The following is a 20,454-nucleotide window of genomic DNA, read 5'->3' on the forward strand; positions in this document are numbered from 1 at the left end:
TTTTTTTTTGACTGGGTTATCAGCATATTTTTCTTTTTTTAAAACTAGATTCGCTTCGTGTTTTTTTTTTTTGACTGGGTTAGCCTTTTTTTTACTGGGTTATCCGCATTTTTTGACTAGGTTAGCAGCATTTTTCTTCTTTTTTTGACTGTTATCCGATTTTTTTTTTCTTTTTTTTAACTGGATTAGCCGCCTCTTTTTTTTTTTTTTTTTTGACTGGGTTGTCCTCATTGTTTGACTAGGTTAGCCGTTTTTTTTTAATGAAAATACCAAACAGGAAAGGTATCTAAACCTATATTACCTAGTATTGGTATGGGTTGTGGGTTGAGATGACAGCTTTTGTTTTAGTAGGGTTTTAGTATCATCAGCGACTAAAGTCATACTACTCCATGTATATTGTCTGTAAATTTCGTGTGTTCTGAGGTCGGTTTTCTGGACGAAAAACCAAAGTTTCCGGGAGAAAAACCTTTCTGCCTGAGACCAACTAACTGAGCCACATTGTGAAAAAGACCCATAAAAATTCCTCCCGTCATCGACGGGATTAGAACTGAAGTCTTTTCCACCCAGTGTGGGAGGACGGCGATCCTACCAACTCTGCTACCCACGAGGGCGAGCTATCAGTATAACACGCAAGTGTCCAGTTACTTTTGGAAGATAGTGTGTGTCTGTGTGTGTATATATGTATATATATGAGTTTTGTTTACTTGTAGGCAGAAAGAACTAATAGACTTTTTTTTTTGACTGGGATAGCCGCATTTCGTTTTATGAAAACAAACAAGAAAGATATCACAACCTATAGTACTGTGTATGGGTGTACTGAAGTCTTAGAAATCTATGAAATACTATGTAGGTTGAATAGATATTTGTTGTTGTTGTAGGGTTTTAGGAGCATCAGCGACTAAGATCATACTGCTCCGTGCATATTGTTCTGTAAATTGCGTGTGTTCTGAGATCGATTTTCTGTTTGCTGGATGAAAAACCAGCAAACAGGTTTTTTCTCCCGAATTTCCGGGAGAAAATCCATGCTACACTGGCCTGAGACCGAATAAATTTCCCAAGTTGTGGAAAAGGCCCGTAAAAATTCCTCCCGTCATCGAAGACCCTAACTGAGGTCTTTTCCACCCGATGTGGGGAAAAGACCTCAGTTAGAGGTCTGTGGTACTGTGGTACCCACGATGGCTGAGAAGACAGGCGATACTTGTCGACATTAGACTTGAATTTCTGTAAACTATAATGCTTAGGAAATACATGTGAAGGACGGTTTTTTCAGAAAACAGAAGTTGAAGTGTTAAATGAGGAAGAAAAAAAGTTGGGTCTGTGAATTTGGTTTGGAGTTAACAACCCAACGATTGGGAGATAATAATCCTACTGTATAAGGCAATTGTAAGACGTCATTTGAAATACTATGCTCAAGTATGGAGACCTCATCTGAAAAATGACACTGAGCTTCTCGAAAGTTCAAAAGACGGGCAACTCGAATGGTAAGATTGGCAAAAGGACGACCTCACAAAGAAAAACACCAATTGTGTAGGTTACGGAGCTTGGCAACCAGACACCTCAGGGGAGACCTGGTTGAGGTTTATCAGGCTCTGAGAGGGTTAGTAAAATGAACGAAGGTGGAATTTTCACTGTTATAAAGAATTCAAATAACAGGGTTGAGGTTTAGATTTGATTGTAGGAAGTTTCCTTTTAGCCAGAGAGTCGTTAATTATTGGAACAAGTTGCCCTCGCAGGTAGTTGAGTCTAACAGTTTGAATAAATTCAAAGGTAAACCGGATAGTTACCTATATGAGGAGGGAAGCATATAATTTGTATTTTTTTTTTTTTTTTTTGACCAATGCAGCAAAAGCTGGTGGCTTCTTTCCACTATATGGCCAATATTATTCTGCATATAATTCATGGTTTGAAGGTTACAGATCTTAGGAGAAACACAAGCTGTAAATGAATTTGAAAATTCTCCTCCCTAGGATTTAACCGTTGGCCACAAAGCATGATACGAATAGGCACAAATCAATTTTAAGATACACACACCTCTATCGAAATGGCAACCATAAACAGCCACAAGCTATTATCGAACAAGCTAACTTTGTTCAGTGCGAAAAGGATCCAATATTATTTGTTGATAACCTAGTTTCGTCAAATTTTAAGTTTTCGCCTTATCGAGTTTGTCAACTAGGCAAAACTTGCACAATTACTGATGTCCTTTGAAGCATGCTGGAACAATATTATTCGAACTTCACTCGCCTCTTCAATAACATGACTAGCTATGAAAACAAAATGTTATTTCATTAACTTTCTATATTAAACTCAGAACGTGGTGGTAAATTGTTTTCAGTAGAAGGCAACTAAACTTGTTGTTAGAAATATGAAACGCAATTATAAAGTGTGCAATTAATTTTAATGGGCATGTACTACAGGAAAGTGTTGCCTGTGAAAACTTGTTTTGACATGTTTAAACGTGAATTAACAATATTCATGAAAGTTTGCTGCTTGTATCGTAAATATGGGTGCCCGTTTTTCAGAACAAATAATTGCCATCCTTATAAATATCATAATCGTAATTATTATACACTCACTAGTCAAAAAAATTAGAAACTTTTATCGATATCTAGTGGGGCCAACTTCAACGGACCATAACCCATACCATGATGCCATCTCCAGCCGCTTGAGTGAGGGACGGGACTAGTCAAAAAATTAGAAACCTTCATCGATAACTAGTGGGGCCAGCTTCTCAAATTACAGTCTCGTACACGTCTTGGCATTGATTCCACTAGGTTTCTGAGGGCATCTAGCTCCAGATTTGACATTCTTTCATCAGGATTTCGGCCGCTGTAGTGTGGTTGGGATATCTTCAGATGTTTTGGAATATCTGAAAATATCGCTGAATATCTGAAATGGAATCTGAATGGAATATCTGAAAATATGAAAATATCCAAATGGAATATCTGAAAATATCCCAGACATCCTCAATTGTATTTATATCTGGACAATTAGGAGACCAGGACAGATGTTGGAAATGTTCCTTGAACTATTCATATACAATGTTTGTACAGTGGATAGTTGCGTTGTCGTTTTGAAACAGTCCTTCGCAATCCGGTTGAAAATGAAACATTGCAGGGTGAGTTGGTCCAATACAACAGAAACATATTCAGTGGTGGTAACATGACCTTACAAGGGGATGAGCGGAACCAGTCTGCGTCAACAGACCATAATCCATACCATGATACCACTTCCAGCTACTTGAGTGGGAGATAGGAGATAATTTGGATGCATGGCTTCATCAGGTTCACGCAATACTTTCGCCCTACCATTATTGCAAAAAAGCGTAAATCAAAAGATCATCTCTCTTTCCCCATAACCGGATCGACTAAGAAGCCCCAGGAATGTGTACAGTATTTATCTGATAATAAGGAACTTGTGATCATACCACGTGAAAACTTATATTTGCATGCCGTACGCTTAATTATCTGTTGACTAAAGGTTTCTTATTTTTTTAACAGTGAATGTAGGGGCATTTTCAATGAGAATGAGTCTTCTCATTGAAATTGCTCTACCTAGAAAGGATGGATGGATTTACCTGAAAATTTGCATGCATAACTGTGACCTATATTGACCTAATCGATTTGCAGATCAAGCTGATCGGTGCAGTGAAATGTCCAGTTGTTGTTCTGTTTGTCCTGACATAAGAATCTAAAGGTACTGGAAACGTGTGTAAATGTTACCAGAGAGTGGATGCTCAAAACATAAAGTTTCCCCTCCTTTTAGGTTGGGCAACTCTAATGATTAGCAGCGTATAAATATTGCTATGAAATTTGTGTAAAATAGGAGAAATCTTTATGGGAGATATTTAGGAAGTTAACCCACTTTCTTGGTGCTGATGTATTCAAAGTAAGAATTTTTGTCTGGTTTACAAGATTTAGGAACGTAAGTGAGCTAGCGTCTCTAAATGCCTCTATCAATCTCACAAGACATGAAATGTAAAGAATTAAAGTTATGTAAAGAAATAGTGGACTAATTTTAAAAACACTTGAACGTTGGCCCATGAAGCTCCTCTTTAGGCCCTTTTCAGTTTATCCTATGCATTGGTTTGTTGTTCTTGTTCCAGTCTGCTAACTTCGAGTGGCATCTGTTTGCCAATGACTCGAAGATCTGTAAGGTTATTTGAGATTTGATTCATTTGATTACACAAGTTTTATAATAAGGTTTTTTAATTGTATTCACTGTTTTTTTTTTTTTTTTTAATTTGTAGGGTACCTGCCCTTACAGGTACCCATGCTCACTGCGAGACACAAGAAATGCACGTTGCATGGGCACCAACTCTGGATCACCAAAATATAGAAATCTGTCTCCTGGTCTGATGAATCCCGTTTCCATCTCTATCATGCTGGTGGGCGTTCCAGCATTTGGATAAAGCAACATGAAGTCATGGCACTTGTGCGCACTGTTGGTTTGCGGTATGCCCGAGGTGATGGTGTTATGGTTTTCGTGACATACCCTTGATCACTTTTAATCAACGACTCGATGGGAACGCGCTTGCCTTTCTACCGTCGCCGACTAATACACTCCTTTATGATGACACCGTATCCAAACAACTCCAGCACTTATCAACAAGACAACGCACCTTGCCACGAGGCCCGGAAGGTTGCTAAATGGTTTCTGGTTTCAGGAACATGGCAGTGAATCCTCTGTCCTCCCAGGGCTGCACAACTTACACAACTTACCGATCTCGAACCAATCGAACATCTTTGGCACCTATTAGAAACGATATTCGATGCTACGACCATCCACTGAACACATTCTGCAACGCATGATTAGCACTACCAAAGGATATTCTGCAACATATTGTGGAAACCATGCCAGGACCATGTATGGACTCTATTAAGGGCAAAAGGTGGCTCCACGAGGTATTAGGTAAGTGTTAATGTGAAGCCAACAGAGTGTATATAATTCCATGAAGGCCCCAACAATGGGGCATCCATGGAATTACACTTGACACAATATTGTTTCGAACCCTCTGTTAACTTATTGCGTCATCTCTTCACAGAGCCATTAGTAACAATGTTTCAAAATTTGTTTACGACAATTGATTTTGCAATAGTTTGGAACCGGTATTATTCAAACATTTTTGATTACAAATCCAACGTGCACGCATTCAAAAAGCTTGAACATCTATATTTAAAAATTTATACTCCCACCAGAGTCCAATTATTATTCGAAAATGAATCTAAAGGCCGAAGAAAATGTTAGACGAGAATCCAAAAACTTGGCAAATATTTATCAAAGAGATTGTCGTATGTTGATCGATCATCAGACCAGTGCTCTGTTGGCATTAAGACTGGAAGCTCTTCTGTTGCCTCCAGATTGGAAACAACTTCAAGACAAAGTGAAACTTACAATGGCCGAAAGGGACCGAGTCCGAGCTTTATTAGCCGATGACGAAAACCGTCTTATTGAGAGAAGGGCGTAATGAAAATATATAATAAAATTTACCATATTTCATGTGAGTTATGATTTAGAAATTTGTCCAGATCCGGAAATTAATTATTTAAATTTTTTTTCAAAAATTGGAACACTTTGATGTAATTTAAATAAATCTTATCTTTTGTACCTTTTTCTACTTTCTGCTTCTATAATACTAGAAAATATACAACATTTATATTTCTGAGTAAACCATAGTGCAGATTTGACTCACAAATTTCATTGTTTTTCGTAAACTATGATGTAGATCAGTATTTAACAATCTGATTAGATGCGATGAGGTATAAACAAAGACATTGGACACAGAAGATAATTTTGACATCATGTGCTTAAATTTCAGGTAAGGTTTTGTTACTGTTTCACAAGAACAACTGTTGTACAAATTGGAGCAGTGGTATTAAGGACAAGTTACTGCAACGGTAAAGGGATGGTTGAGTGGTAGGTAACGGAGTGGTTGTAGAGTTCCTCAAGATTCATTGCTGGTTCCTTTATTGTTTTCAGTATTTATTAATGATATTGATAAAGGTATACAAACTTAATATTGACTTTCTATAATCAATATACACTGCCCTACCAGTAATATTCGGACACCTGCCTTTAGACCAAAAAAGAGCTTTTATTGTGTCATTTAATATTTTGTGCTGAAACCCTTTCCATTTATGACGGCCTTCAATCTTCGGGGGATACTCTCAATCAGATTTTTATAAATGTCAGGTGATATGTTCCTCCACTTGGCCTTTAACGCATCTCGACGATCTCGACGCCCACCTACCCGACGATCCAATACATCCCAAAGATGTTCGTAGGGTTCAGATCACCACTCTGGGCTGGCCAATCCAACTTTTCTACACCATGTCCTCAAACCACTCTGTTACTACCCGAGCAACATGGCATGGCGCGTTGTCTTGCTGATACAAGTATGGGTCTTCTCCGAAGTATTGCCATAATGTTGGAAGTGCAAAATTGTCCAGGATGTTCTGGTATTGCACAGCATCCATGGTTTTGTCGATAACGTCTAATGGGCCCAAGGCAAACCATGAAAGGAGCCCCATACCATGACACTGCCTCTACCAAACTTCATTGTTGAGAGGATACAATTGAGGGAATTGTTCCCTTGGCATTCGCCACACCCAGGAACAGCGATCAGACTGGTAGAGTGCGAACCTCGACTCGTCTGTCTATGGGACTGTTTTCCACTGTTCTACAGTCCAGGATTCGCGCTCCTTACACCATTTAATCGGCGTCTAGCACTTGTTGAGGTGATCAAGTCTGTCGAACTGTTGAGGTAATTCTGTTGAACGTGTCATCTTGCATGATCACTTTTGCAATTGTCTGTTCGAAGCCCAGTGTGCAGATTTATAGCAGGTTCTGTGATGTGTTGCATGCATAGGACCTGTTTCCCCATCCATGGAGGGGTGTCCGGATATTAATGTTAGGGCAGTGTATATACACTCAGTAATCCCTCAATTATGACCACTTATCCATAGCCGAGTGGTCAGGGGCATGAGTGCAGCAGTACACGCTCTTTGGTAGTAGTGCAGTAGTACGCACGACCGGGGTTCAAGCCCCTGGCTGCTAAATACGGTCGATCTGCCAGCCCGCACTGGACCAGCATGGCAGATTATGGTCCATTTCTCTCAACATGAATCATTGAGGAGGCTTCCATTTCTGCAGTGGATTGATAATGGCTACAGTTTACCTTTTTTTTTTTTTTTTTTTACCCAATGCCGTGTTGTACCACCGTTCACACGGATAACAGCCTCTATTTGCCTAGGCATTGACTCCCATAGATGTCTGAAGAAGTACATAGGAATTTGTAGCCATGCTGCCTGCAAGGCTTTCACAGTGTAGGAATTGATGATGGTTGCATGTCCATACACCTCACTTCCGGTTCCAAAACATCCCAAGGTGTTCAATTGGATTGAGGTCAGTCGAATTTGGAGGCAAATCAAGATGGGTGATATCTTCACTGTCTTCCTCGAACACTTATGCACCAAGTGGGCTCAATGACACGGCGCATTATCGTTTTGGAAGATCCTGTTTCTGTCCGGGAAAAGTGCGACATGGCAGGTTGCACATGGTCTTCTAAGGTTTGCCGGTAGACCTCACCAGTGTCTGCTCTGGTAGCACAGTGATATCGTCACCGTTCTCCCCCACACCGGGTGGAAAAGGCTCGGGTTCGAATCCCGTCGATGAAGCCAGGAACTTTAGTGAGCCTTTTTACCTCCGTGGCTGAGTTAGTCGGTCTCAGGTGTAGATAGCAAGGTTCTCTCCCCCCGGGTTTTTCGTCCATCAAAACAGGCAAATAGACCATAGAACACGCAATTTACAGATATACACAATGCACGGCATATGAATAAAGATATTCGGTAGCCTGATATGATAATTAAGACCTCACCAGTGAAACGTTGGTCCATACACACTAAGGGTTCAGTTCTTGCCAGCAAAACATGCCCAATATTAAGCAACCACCGGCACCTGCCAGTGGTTGCTTAATATGGGGCATGTTTTGCTGGCAAGCACCAGAAATTTTTCTGGGGCTTTTTTGACAATGTGGCTGAGTTAGTCGATTTCAAGTGAAGGTTGCATTATTTTTTGCTCCAGAGAACTCGTGTTTTTCTTCCAGCAAACGACTTCATTGTGCTGACACACTCTAACATATACACAGCTGTGTTGCTATAGACTGGCTAGAAATCGTCCTCACCCAAGAAATAAAAAAAAAGTAAAAATTGCTGGCACGGAGAGACGACATGATGAGGTTCTTTTTTGTATTTTTTCTGTATCCCTATGACAGTCCGCGCGGTAGCATAGTGGTTATAATCATCATCCTCCCCACACTGCGTGGAAAAGCCCCGGATTGGAATCCCATCCTGTGGCTGAGTTAATGGGTCTCAGGCGTAGATAACAAGGTTCTCTTCCCAGGAAACTCGGGTTTTTCATCTAGCAAAAACAGGCAAATCGACCAGAGAACATTTGCAATTTGTGGACGTGTTACATGGGCAGATGCGTTGTTTTCCGTTCCCGGGTTGCCCTAATATGTCACTTTACTTTGTACCTCTATGAGACTGTCAGTGGCAAATAATGTGAAACAAGATTCGTCAGACCTCGCTACACCTTTGTTCTGCTACAGTGACCACTGCCGTCTTTCACAACGCTAGTGAAATGTACACTGTCCTACCAAAAGTCTTGGACACCCTTCTGCTTTCAGGAAATCGTGATCAAATCTATTACATCTTTCTTTCTTCTTTTCATCATCATTTTCCTTCCTTCTTCATTTCTTCGTTCCTGCTGATGTCAAGATGTATACTTCTTTATCTGTCCCGTAGTGATGTCTTGTAAACTCCTCTGACTCAGTGGTGGCCATCGGAGAGTATAAACAAAAAAAATTATATCGGCTAACTCTTTCTTTCTGCCGTTAAAGAAATTGGAACGTTTGGGAGAGGGAAAAATTTTTAAGGGAAACAAATTGAGTTCTTCGTTGGAGATCCTTGCTGTCGTTAAATCGGAGTTTTAATTCGTGCAGAGTTTCTTCTGTTATAGAATTTCACCCAAAGTTACCGTATCACAAAGCAAAGATTGTGAATGCCAACGCCAAAGCAACTAAGGCCCTGAGGCACTGGCATATCGTGTCTGTAACTGTTGTATTCTTCGGTAGGTTTGCTGAACGAAGATTCCGAGTTTCCGGTTGTTGTCGTTGTTTAGGCTTTAGGAGCATTACCGTAGTACTTCGTGTACTTCGGCATACACGAAGGCCATAGTACTTCGTGTATACTGTCTGCAAATTGCGTGTGTTCTGTGGTCAATTTTCTGTTTCTGGACGAAAAACCCGAGAGAAAAAACCATGCTACCCTTGCCTGAGACCGACTAATTCAGCCACGTTGTGAAAAATAAAAATTCCTCAGGTCATCAAATTCGGGGTCTTTTCCACCCAGTGTGGGGAGGACGGCGATTCCTCCAACTGTGCTACCCATGAGGGTCTGAGTTTCCTGAACAACCGTATAACCCTGAGGATTAGAACAGGATTCGGACTCAGATGTCCCCCCTCCGGTGTTGTGAGGACTATTATAACAACTGTGGTAACTAAACAAGAGGGCGGTTTGAAGAGAATAACATCGAAACATTGCAGTGGCCAGCACAAAGTTCGATTTCAGTCCACTTGAATATCTTTGGGATGAATTGTAACATAGAATGAGAGCAAGATCAAGCCCGCCTTTTTCTCTTTTGGAGATCACAAACGCTTTAGAGAGTGAGTGAAGCACAATACCACCAGCTTTCTGCCAGAAATTAGTGAAAAGTCTTCCATGACGTACAGAAGCAGCTATTATGGCTAAAGCTGGACCAACACCCTATTAATTTTTGAGAATAAATATATGTTTTGTTTATAATTGTAAGGGTATCATAACTTTTGGTACACTGGTATAGTCCTTACGCGATCTTTTTTTGTCAAAAAAAAAAACGCTTTTGATATTCGTATCAATTTTTAGACGTGGGAATAAGAGAAATATTGATGGTACTGTAATTGGTTTCATATTTTTATAGCGAAGATAATGATGATCTTCGCGTAGTTCGAAATGAACTTATCTGAAATATGTTTCTTACAAGTAATAAAATACCAGCGAACCTCAACAATAGAAAGAATATTTTTTGTAGGCAATTCTCGACTTGATTTATTCGTCTCTCGCTACCATGGAAACAATCTAACTTTCGATAAGACCGTAGCTTTCCAAATTAACATCCACCAAGCTCATAATCATCCCTCATCTTGGTAGCCAAATGTAATGGTGTATTGCAAAAATAATGAGCCATTGGTTTACCCATTCATTGCACATCCCTGGATCATATTTCTCCAGGAATGTGCCGAAATTTAGATCAGTTTCGTCCATCAGATTTATTCCTTCCCCCGTCCCCCCAACTTGCTGGTAGTATCAGAGATAGCGTATGATAGAACGGCTGCCACTTAGATCTAAACAGTTCCAAGCATTTCGCTATAGATCACTATTAGCCCAACTGGTTGCCTATTACGGCATCCTAATGAGTCTAATGTTGTCCAATTTATAGCCACGTTACGCTCTGTTTCCCCTGTAAACCCTCCTTCTGGGAGAATGAAATGCCAGATTAGGCCTCGCGCATTTATTTAACTCAGGCCAACACCCTGGTCTCATGAATATTGTATGGGAGTGGATGAACAGTTGATTAATAATATCTTTCCTTTGCAACAACATAAATTTTGTTGGGCTGAGAGGTGCTACACATCGCTATAGAGAAATATTGACGGTAACATCTTTTTCACTTGTTTTGGGCGTCGATATGTTCTCGCATCTCCGCTGGGGGGTATCTATAGATCAATGCAAGGTGAGGACGGCAAGTAAGATGGTAAACGAGGCCAGTAAATCTGGAGAAAATCTTTGAAGCAAATCAAGGGCTTTCTTCCATACACAATCAATTTTTGACCGACCGGGGTAGAAATGTCAAGGGTGGTATGAAATACATATTCCATTAGATGTAAGCATGGGGTCTTTTGATGTGTGTGTTGCCGATAAACATAAGAAGCTTTCTTACAGAAGAAATCCGTGATTAGGCTTAAGGTCGCTACTATTTCGTGATACCTGAAATCTGGGATTTGCATTTGAAAAATCCCGTTCAATACATTTTTAGATACCGCCTTGGAGTTTGTGTTTTGTTTCTTCTTTCATTCTGTGTTTGCGGTGCTTATACATTCTTCGTGCCTCGATCAGACAGAAAAATTGTAGAATGCTAAAGTGGATAGTGGTGATACCTGCGTTGTTCGAAGGCTACTCAAATAATATTCGCTTATTTGACGGTCTTAATCAGCATTATTTTGGTCAAGTTACACTTTTTCACACTTAAGTACACTATTGTCTCAAAAATCTTGGGAAAGGAGCATGCAGTTAATTTTTTTTATTGCGACAATATTTTTACGAATATTTTTTTTTGTTTGTTTCAAAAATATATAATAGCACATTTACTTCAATTGTATTGAAATCAAACTGGTATATATACAAGCACGAATTGAGAATGTTTTTCTAGGGTAGGGACAGTGTAATGATGTTGAGATCTGCGTTACCGTAACATACCGTGATGATATAGTAATTGAAAGTTAAGCTCGAATTTAATTCGAATTTACAAAAACTTAATATCTTAAAATACGCATATTATTTTCCCCAAGTTGCTCAGACTCTGGGGGGGGATGCATCTGCCACTGAATGCGTGTTAATCTATAGTTCTCAATCTAAAAACAGTAAATCTCAATCTACAGGATAGTTTTTTTCCTAAAAATGTACATTTTTTTTTTTATACACATCAACAAGGCCTCTACAAACTGGCTTCTGTTTCCATAATAACAAAAATATTCGCTTCGGTTTCCACAGTAACAAAAATAATCTGCTTTCAGTTTCTATTGTAACAAAAAAATTCTGGTTTAGGTTTCCATAGCAGCAACATACCTATGATTACGGTTACTTAACCATAGTAATAAGAATGTGGTAATTTTATGCTTCAGTTTCTGTTCCCATAGCAACAGAATATGGTAATTTTATGCTTCAGTTTCTGTTCCCATAGCAACAGAATATTCTCATGTCAATTTCTAATTTTTCCATAGCAACAGAATATCCTCATGTCAATTTCTTATTTTTCCATAGCAACAATATCTGCATGTCAATTCCTTACTTTTCCATAGCAACAGAATATCTGCATGTTAATTTCTTATTTTTCCATAGCAACAGAATATCTGCATGTCAATTTCTTATTTTTCCATAGTAGCAAAAGTATGCCAATTTCCGTTTCTATAGTAATAAAAAAAAATTTAAAAAAAAGCAAGTTCTGTCTCATAGTAAAAAATATGGCGGATTTTGTGCTTGTCAGTTACTGTTCCTAGAGCAACCTTAATTTCATATCTTCCTGTAGTAACAAAAGTATTCTAGTTTCTGTTTCCATAGTAATAAAAAAAAATGCAAGTTTTAATTTAAATAAAGTATAATAAAATGATCATCCCGATTTTTAAACTTTATTACGAAACAAGTAACAAAGATCCAGTAAAAAAGTAAAGTACTGTATATTAATAAAAAAAAAAATCTAAATTTTGTTCCAGTTGAGATAAATACCTCTTTCTTCTGTAAGGGAGTGCTTGCTGTTTGCCCAGTTTTGAAAACAGTCTCTCTTCACGCCTTCTGCGAAAATTAATTTTTAAATTGGGAAGATCATTTGTATTCACCCTGTATTATGTTAACTTCTTGGACAAGCTTATTTTCTGTCACGTGTTTAAAAACCGCATTAAATACAATTCTACCAATTAAAGTAATCTTTTTCATCCAGCCAGTGCGCAAATTAATATGGCTGCCTGACTCTAGAACGCTATAACAGATAATCAAGGGATAACGTCTATTTATTGAACTAGATCCACCGCGTCTTTTAAGTGATTTCGGTGCGAGCATCCTGAGATTGTATTGCTCAATAAACCTCCGTATTTCGATGATTTCACCGCCCCCCACAGTTTGCTTTCCTTAATGCGATGACCTACATTTTCAATCCACCCGAAGTCGTGAGGGAATATGCAACTGCCACAGCTGATGCTAAATTCTTTCAAACATCTGCCCTTTAATGGATAGAAGTAACGGAGGGAAAGATTGCTGTCGCCAATGCCCAGCGTTCGTCCCCCCCACCCCCACATCTTCGGCAGATTCACATTTAATTGTCGACTATGATGTCAGCAACTGCTGGCGCCTCCTAAAGATTTGTATGATAGGATACTTCCCTAGCGGAGCACGACAAAACGACATTAGGGAACAGAAGAAATCGTCACCAAAAGATAAATAACGCTAAAACATCAAAACTTGCAGCCGAACCCCAGCAACAGCTTGCAGCACCAGAATAAGTGGTTGCCGCGCGAAATGAAATGGGAATTTAGTTTTGTTTCTTTGTAATGAAATCGACATCGACCGCGCGTGACCTGAAAATCGCGTGGGTAACAATGCGTTACTTCACACTGGTAACATTATGACGTAACAACAGATGCCAGCCAACAATGGAACACGAGCTGCAGCTGTTAGGCTATCAAAAAGTCGATTTCAACAATATACTTCTCTGCAAATTCCCATTAAGAAGCCGAAATTAAAAGCGAAAATGTTCAAACACAACTCCAAGTGATTTATCCCCATTAAGTCTGCTAGAAATTACGAAGTACCAATCACTGAAGAATTCTAAATAAATGTTCTTTTCCTTTAAAGCATCATTTGAGCACCTTAGCGATCAAATTATTTCCTTCTGTTGTTTACAGCAGCTAGTTTACGCGTCTGTAGAGTTTTTATAGTAACAGAAATTTCTAGCAGCATTTAATAAATCTCAGAGTATTGCTAAAATGTGCAAAAAGGACAATAAAAATCTTAAATCACTGTACTGATATCAATAGCATGATCGGCATATTCGTTGCCTATTGGCGAGCAGGAGTTGGTATCAGTCTTACCTTTTGGAATTTTTTTTCCCGACATCTCTCTCTCTTTCTTTCTTTCGGTCTCAATCTCATCGTATTTTTTCTCCTCTTTCGAACGTAGTAAAGAAATAAATTGCTATTTACTTTTTTTTTTACCTGCGGAAGAAAAACATTCTCGTGTAGAACGAAGCCGGGAGGAGATGGCGGGGGGGGGGGGGGGGAAGAAAGAGAGAGAGAGAGAGAGAGAGCGCAAATCCTATATAATTTAATTGTTCCTTTCAAGACAACTGGGCAATCTGATCAAAGCGCTATGCGATGTACTACAACATAGTAGAAGCTTCTCGGATCACTTTGAAAAAAAAAAAAAAAAAAAAAACAAAGCCAGGAGTTTTGGAGGCTGTTCTCTAAGTGTAGAATCTCTTTCTGTCCGTGTTTCTTCGGATTGAAACTTTCGTCACAAAACAGAAAATCCATGTTTTGAAACACGAGAAACTAAAAACAAACGAAAGCAGAAATGTTGATCTGTTTGTTCATTCTTGAATTTTTTTTTTTTCGTTTCTAAATTCCAGTTATTCATTCTACAGTAATAAAACATGTAGACAAATATTTTGTTTTCCCAGTTGTAAAGCTACATTTCTTCTCTTTTCTATTAATATAACAGTCTACATAATGCCACTTGTCAGTTTCTGTAGTAAAAATATATGCAATTTTTGTTTTTATAACAATATGCGAATTTCAGTTTCCATAGTAACAAAAATATAGGTCATATTCTGATTCCATTATAACCAAAATATGCAATTCCAGTTTCAATAGTAACAAAAATTATATGCCATTTTCAGTTTCCATAACAACCAAAATATACGATTTTTAGTTTCCATAGTAACAAAAATATCTTTTCAGTTTCCATAGTAACAAAAATGTTGTTTTCAGTTTCCATAGTAACAAAAATACTTTGTTTTCAGTTTCCATAACAACCAAAATATACGATTTTTAGTTGCCATAGTAACAAAAATATGTTGTTTTCAGTTTCCATAACAACTATGATAACTAGTGCCGATGTCGGTTTCCATAGTAATAAACCGTCATGTGGAAGTTAAGAAAGATGTATGTATACGTTTTAAAGATTTGGAGAAGATTTTTGATCGAGTGGGCTGGATTAAATTATTGAATATATGGAAAGCACAGAGATTGGAGGGGGAAAACAGTGATTATTGGAGACAAAAATTAATAGTTAGGGTAGGAGAAGGCGACACTAAAAGTGTAGAAAAAGGAAAGTGTTAGACAGAAGCGGTGTTTGTTTCTACTTTATATATAGCAGAAATGGTTGAAGAGGTAGTAGAGAGATAAGAATCAAGAATAAGAATTGCAATGGGTAAAACAGATTTTGAGTGGCAAAGAAGAATATTACGTTGGATATTAAAAATTAGTTTGAGGTAAAGACTGGTACGATTCTTGGGTATGGTATGTAGTACATTATGGAGCAGAGACATGGACACTAATGATGGAGATATTAGAAAATTAGAAAGTTTGGAGATATGGGTATAGATAAGAATGAAAAAGATAAGGTGTGTCGATAAAGTGAGAAATTAGGAGGTATTGAGAAAGGTGGACGAGATGAGAACGTTTGACTGAAATAATCACAAGATGGAAGAGAAATTGGGTTGGACGTGTGTCGAGAGCTGAAGGGTTGATGAAGGATGTTATGTAGGGAAAAGTTGAGGAGAAGAGGCCCTGAGGGAGATTGAGGAAAACTGTGACAGATGAACTGAAAGAGAATGGTGGATATAGGGAGACGAAGAAGAGGAGTAGTTTTTGAGAATGCGTGGACTTGTTCTTAGTAGAACACTGGTGATGATGATGAGTCAGAAAAATATATCATTTTCGGTGTCCATAACTACCAAAATATGCCAATTTTCAGTTTCCATATTAACTAAAAAGATGTGTTTTCGTAGTAGCAAAAAGTATGCCGATTTTAGTGTAAATTTCTGTTTCCATAGTAACAAAACAATGTCAAATTTCAGTTTCCACATAACAAAAAATGCCAATTCCAGTTTTCATGGTAACAGCGTTATAAATAGCAATAAAACGACTTTAGTTTTCATTTTTCATAATGAAACGATTTTCAGTTACGATAACAACAAATGCCGTTTCTCAGTTTTCATAGTTAAAAAAAAAAAAAAAAACAGTTATACATAGTAAAAAGACGAAGTCAGTTTTCATTTTCCAACTGTTATAAAAAGAATAAAACAATTTTGGCTTTAATTCACAACGAAAGTAACAGTATATCTATTGTGACATTTTCTCTTTTCGAGCAGTAAAAATTGCGCCAGATTTACCAGCACAGACATAAAAAAAAAAAAAAATCATATTATTATAGTCACCCGAGAAGTATATCATCTACCAGTGTATGATGTGTGTAAATTGCATGTTTTGCCTGGTTGGTTTGCCTTTTTTACTGGGCGAAAAACAAAAAATCCAGTAAAACATGGTTGATTAAACGGGGAATAAACCTTGCTATCCTCTCCTGAGACCGACTAACTCAGCCACGGAGTAAAAAACATCCCATAAAAGTTCCCTGCGTCATTGACAGGATTCGAACACTGGACTTTTCTATCCGTTGTGGTGAGAATGCTGATTATAACCACCGTGCTACCCATGAAGGCACAGTATAAACATAGTTTTAATACTATCGACTGGTTAGCTATAGGCAGTTTCAACAATATTGACACTTTTAGCTGTAGACATCGCTAGAGATTCACCATGGATTGCTTCCATATTGACTAATTTCTGTATCCATAGTAACAAAAAGATATCAGTTTTCTATTTGTTAATTTCCGTTTCTATGGGAATATGACATTCATATGACGTTATCCTTCCATCGCAACAGAAGTATGCATATCTGTTTGCACAGTATGATTTTTCCACTTTTTGTTTCAGTATCGAAATTTTTGCAGTTTCTCTTTCCACAGTAACAAAATTTTTGCAGTTTCTCTTTCCACAGTAACAAAATTTTTCCACTTTTTGCTTCAGTATCAAAAGTTTTTCAAAATTCAGTAAGGATGAGCAGTTGTTGAGAGTGTTCGAGCCTAGAATTTTGCGAAAGGTTTTTGGGCCGTACAAGACATTGACCTGGAAGATCAGAATGAACCATGAACTTGACAATCTTCTTCAGGGTGCAGACATCGTCAGATTTGTGAAGAGCCAGAGACTTGCCTGGTTGGGACATGTTATGAGAATGGATGATAGCTCAACAACTAAGAGTATAATGAAATGGAAACCTAATGGTAGGAGGGCGAGAGGAAGACCGCGAAAAGATGGAGAGATGACGTAGAAGAGGACTTAAAGATCATGAGAATAAAAAGTTGGAGAAGTTTGACTTCTGGGAGGGCTTATTGGTGGAACATCGTTGAGAAGACTAATACACCTTGGATTATAACGCCAGAAGAAGAAGAAAAAGAAGAATCAAAATTTTTCCACTTTTTGTTTCAGTATCAAAATTTTTCCAGTTTCTCTGTTCTGCAGCAGCAAAAGAGGTGCATATCAGCTGTAATAAAACACGTATGTATTAGTTTTTATTTTCTTTCTATAGTAATAAAAAAAAATAAGAGTGCACATCAGTGCTTGTTTCTATGGCAACCAAACATATCTGTCACTCCATTATCTTGAGCTAAATGGTGAAGAGCATTTGGGATACATTGCGACTGTTGGATATTACGTTTATTGGGAAAATTCTCGGTAAAACGACTCTTTTTAAATGGTTCGCGTTATTGATGAAATGGGCAAAAGTTAAGGGCAAATTCTTTTTTGCATATGCGCAACTTTCATTGCCTGGATTTCCTAAACCATTGACGCGACAGGAAATGCCAAAGGCTAATGTTGCGTTAAGTGGTGGGTCTACTTGTGACAACGTGTCGGAACACTCGGAGTGGCTCGTTGAAAATGGCTGACAGAAACCGACTGGTTATTTAGTCGGAAATTTAAATGAGCTCCTTTAGGGTTAGGAAGGAGAATCCAACTTTGTGTCAGCCACAGTTATGTTTGAGTAGGAAAATCGATGGAAGTGTAAAGCACCGAAGAGAGCTTAGCGATAAGGCACCCACAACAAGTTGTCTTATCACGTATCCATTATTCATTGGGGGGGATAGCCGATATTCTCTTAGGTCGCCTGCACTTTTGTCATCCGCTTATTACTGGGGAACACCGATCAGTTACCAGCACGCACCTGACGTCGAAACACACACACGTGCTACGAAATGATGCTATGCGGCGGTGTTCCCTGACAATATGGTGTCACGGAAACTGTCTTGTCCGAATAATGGTCGGCGCGTGCTTTTGACATTGACGATTTAATTAGTGGTTCGTGTTCGTCTGCTACGGAGACAAGAGAAACGCCTGGTGAGGGGTGCCGAAAGCAGGTAGGGAATGATTTATGGTCACTCGATGTGTATTGCTCAGGGATGCTTTGGTCCGGTTCTGGGTCATGTGGGTTGAAGAAATCATAACCACACACCATGTGTCATCTGCTATAGCAGAAGGCGTAAAAATCAAGGCTTCGTTGTGTTTTTCTGGAATAAATCTGTATAGAGACACGCAACCCTAGCCAATAAATCAAAATACAGATTAAAAATCTGTATTTTGATTAAATACAGATCTTAAAAACGAAGATGATTCGTTTCTAAGATCCTTTTACGAAAATTTTGATTAGAAAGGTAGTTACAATTATGTCATGGATAATTGTCTCTAAGAAGCTCTGATACTTTTTTTGATGTAGTGTCATAAAAAGTTATTTGTTTTTAATAGTAGCGTAGCTAGGGTGAGGCAGGTGGGGCACGTGCCCTGAGCGCCAAATTTGGAAGGCGCCATTTTTATGGTTAACAAAAAAATGCAAAATTTCCAATTTTTGTATTTTCCAAGGGGCACCGTTTTTTTAATTTTTGCCTTGGGCGCCATCAATGGTAGAATGCAGTAACACCTGGAGAAGAAATTTTTAAAATATGTTCTCTGAATTCAATTGCATAAGTAGTTGCCCGGATGGCTCAGTCGGTAGAGCATTAGGCTTTTAACCTAAGGGTCCAGGGTTCGAGTCCCTGTTCGGGCGCAAATTTTTTTTTTTTTTTTTAAATCTTTCCTTTTTCTCTGTTGGTTTATATCTGGCTAATTTCATTACCAGTTATTGTAAAGTAATTAAGTAAACTAATAACTACCAAATAGATTTAATTTAAATTATAATAAACATAATTAATTAAACAAATATTAAAATACTTGATTTATTAAACTAAATTAATGTAATTAATATACTGATTTAGTTGTAGGGGTTTTTAGACGTATCAGAAACTTAGGCTGCATTGCACATATAATAGTAAATTGTATGTGTGGTCGATTTGCTGGACGATAAACTGGAGTTTCCGGGAGAAAAAAAAACCATACTACCCCCCACTCGCCTGAGACTGATTAAATCAGAAACGTTTCTGATTTAATTAAAAGACTCATAACTCAAGTCTTTTCCACTCGGTGTGGAAGGACAGTGATTATACCAACTATGCTACCCGCGAGGGATGCTGATTTGGCCCAGAGTGCCAAGCGGTTTCTCTAGTGCGATTTTCTAGTGTTTTTCCTAGGGCGAGTACTAGCTTTTTTCATAAACTTCTGCTGACTGTTTGAAACGTTACTACCTTCCCCTAGCAACGTCACTGCTACCCCATCTAGAACATACTGCTCTCTTCTGCTCGCTTGGTCACTGGTTGGCATCACTCCTGCCTTCATGTGGTGGCGCTGGTAAACCTGGCGAAAATTCAACCCTCAGGGCCAAAAGAATTAAAAGTGGACATTAATAATTTTCCACGGTCAGAGCCGAAGAGCTGTCAGCACGACAATCACGAAACTGGCCATCACTTCTCTATGTCGAAAAGGCTAAAAAAGGACGTAGAAAAGCAGGAAAAGGAAGAATGGATTATCATCTTTTCTAATAATCCATTCTCTTTTGCACAACCTGTTATCAAGCTTCCCTTTTCATCATTCAAAGATGCCTCGAAAATTCAGCAACTTCACCGAAAATGGTGAACCGTCTCCAATCCGGGGGAAGGGGGGACTTACTAATAGAGACCTTTCACTCGAGACACTCTGAGGTATTATTACGACTCACAAAGAGTCATGATACAAAACGACGGCATCTTAATCCCAACAAGAAGGATAATTCCTTCAGTTCCACAAATCTACCAGCTTTAGTGGAAGCAGGTTATTTGAACTGCTGCATTCGGCCCTTTATTCGGAACCCCCTAAGATGCTACAAATTCCAGAAATTTGGTCACTCCCAGACAGACCATGGAGAGGCAATATAACCGAACTGTAGGTGAAAAACTCATTCACAATCAAAATGCAAGATACCAACTTTGCAATTTCTTAATTGCAGGCAACCATCCAGCATACTCCAAAGATTGCGAACTCTGGAAGTTAGGGGAAAAAATACAAAAATATAAGTATGAAAATAGTTTTTTATCTAGAAGCAAGAAAACAGATGAAATTATGTATGC

At 38.5% G+C, this 20,454-nt stretch overlaps 1 non-coding gene across 1 annotated transcript; it reads left to right on the forward strand.

Annotated features, from left to right (window-relative positions):
- The first annotated feature begins 18,949 nt into the window (after positions 1–18,949).
- On the forward strand, positions 18,950–19,022 carry TRNAK-UUU (transfer RNA lysine (anticodon UUU)). The gene has a single exon. It is a non-coding gene; the product is annotated as a tRNA-Lys (tRNA).
- Positions 19,023–20,454: the final 1,432 nt, after the last annotated feature.

Source organism: Mastigoproctus giganteus, chromosome 7 (assembly GCF_048544385.1).
Source record: "Mastigoproctus giganteus isolate SK-2022 chromosome 7, ASM4854438v1, whole genome shotgun sequence".
In the NCBI taxonomy this organism is placed as follows: Eukaryota; Metazoa; Arthropoda; class Arachnida; order Uropygi; family Thelyphonidae; genus Mastigoproctus; species Mastigoproctus giganteus.